Genomic DNA, 2162 nt, shown 5'->3' on the forward strand with positions numbered 1-2162 from the left:
CACCGGAATAGCGACAGGCCAGCAAAATTCTTCCTTTTCCTCTCTTTTCCCCCCCCAAAAAAATATATTTCGCCCACCTTTTTTGCCAGGAAGAAGCCAGCCTTGGCGTCAACGGCGGCTGCGATTCGGGGAGGGGGCTGCGGACACCGGTTTTGGGGTGAGCGAAGGGGCTGTGCCGGGACCCCCACCGGGATGGGAGGAGGAAAAGCCTGAGCCACGCCAGAAATGAAGGGAAGGGGCTTTTATCCCCACCCGGCACTGGACCACCCTGGGAGGATGCTGGGGGAGGGGGTCCCATCAGGGGTCCTGGGGCCGGCAGAAGGTTGGGGGGACGAGGGATGGTGGCCACCAAGCGCCAGCGGTGGCTGAGAAATGCCTTGAGGCCCCCCCTAAAAGAACTCTGCCCGTTCCCCAATAGCCAGCCCAGCAAGGAACAGCCCCCCCCCCAGCTCTGCTGCACCATGCAGGGGTGCAGTTACACCCCCCCCCCCCCCAGGTGCCCCCTCCTCTGAAGCTGTGGCCGAGCCAGCATGGCAGGTGGGGAAACTGAGGCAGGGAGGGGGTCAGGATTGCCTGCGAAACCGTTGTCGAGCAACCCCCCCCCCCCCCCCGGTTCCCCCCTGCCCCGCTCACCGCTCGGCGCTGCCGCCGTCACGCCACGGCACTGCCAGTGGCTTCCCGAGGCGGGGCCGGCCCACGCACACGCGTGGCCACGGTCACGGTCACGTCGTGGCTGGCACTGAACACGCCCGGGCGGGTTTGGGGCGATGGGGTGCAGTGTTCCCCCCCTGGGAGGGGGGGTCCTCTGCTGGGGTTCAGGGTTGCTGAAATGGCAATGGCACGCGTGTGCACGTATGTGCTTGGCATGCAGGCATGTGCGGAGCATGCACCTACGTGCTCGGTGCTCGCCCAGCTGCTTGGGGGTGCGCGGGGGTGCTCAGCAGTGCACGCCTGTGCTTGGCAGCGGGCACACGGGCTGAGTGTGCACGCGCGTGGCTGGCGGTGCACACGCACGTGCTGAGTGTGCACACACGTGCTCGGGGGCGCACACACACGCTTAGTGCACGCACATCCTTGGCAACGTGCCTGTGCATGCTCAGCATGGGCATGTGTGTTTCGCATATGCATGTGTGTGTGCACGTGTGTGCATGCATGTGTGCGCATGCATGTGTGCATACACGTCTGTGCATGTACGTGCACGTGTGTGTGCGTGTGTGCATACGTGACTACCTGTGCGTGTTTGTGTGCATGCGCTTTTGTGTGTGCATGTGTGCATATATGTGTGCATATATGTGTGCATATGTGTGCCTCCATGCAGGTGTGCACATGTGCATCTGCATGTGTGTGCATATGTGCATGCCTGTCTGCAGGCATGTGCATGTGCATCTGTGTGCACGTGTGCATGCACGTGCATATATGTGTGCAGGTGTGTGCATATGTGTGCATGCATGTGTGCATGCATGTGTGCGTGCATGCGTGCGTGTGCATGCACGTGCATATACATGTGCATATACATGCATGTGTGTGCGTGCATGTGTGTGCATGCAGGTGTGCGTGCATGTGTGTGCATGCACGTGGGCACGTGGCCATGTGTACATGCATATGTGTGTGCATGCATGTGCATATACGTGTGCATGTATGTGCACATGTGTGCATGCACACGCCTGCAGCACGCGGCCAGCCCTGCCTGTGCACCCGCTCGGAGCTGGGTGCAGGCAGCGAGCCAGCTGCTGCACCCTGGGGTGCTGCGGGAACTGAGGGGGTTCCCGGACTCCCCGTTCATGGCAGAAAGCGGGATTATGGGCAAAACCCCAGTGAGCAGCAGCAGGGAGAGGGTGACCCACCGGCACCCACGGCAGCAGGGAACCGGGGGACTGCCACCACCAGACGTGGGGACCGGGGGTCCCACAGCCCCACGGGACCGGGAAGGTGCCGGTGGGACGGATGGGGGGGGTGTCCCCCCTGCGGAGGGTTCCAAGCCCCCGGGAGGCCACCCTGCGTGGTGGGAGCTAGACGGCGGCGTTAGGACCCAGCGCGGCGGGCCGGACAGGGGGCGGAGCGAGGCTTCGGGGGAGGGGCCTGTGGGGCCGTAGTGGGGCCTGGGCGCTGGCGGCGGTGGGTCCGCGGGTTCGAGTCCGGGTGGCGGCGGCGGTGAGGCGGCC

Source organism: Leptosomus discolor, chromosome 2 (genome assembly GCF_034619465.1).
Source record: "Leptosomus discolor isolate bLepDis1 chromosome 2, bLepDis1.hap2, whole genome shotgun sequence".
NCBI classification, from domain to species: domain Eukaryota; kingdom Metazoa; phylum Chordata; class Aves; order Leptosomiformes; family Leptosomidae; genus Leptosomus; species Leptosomus discolor.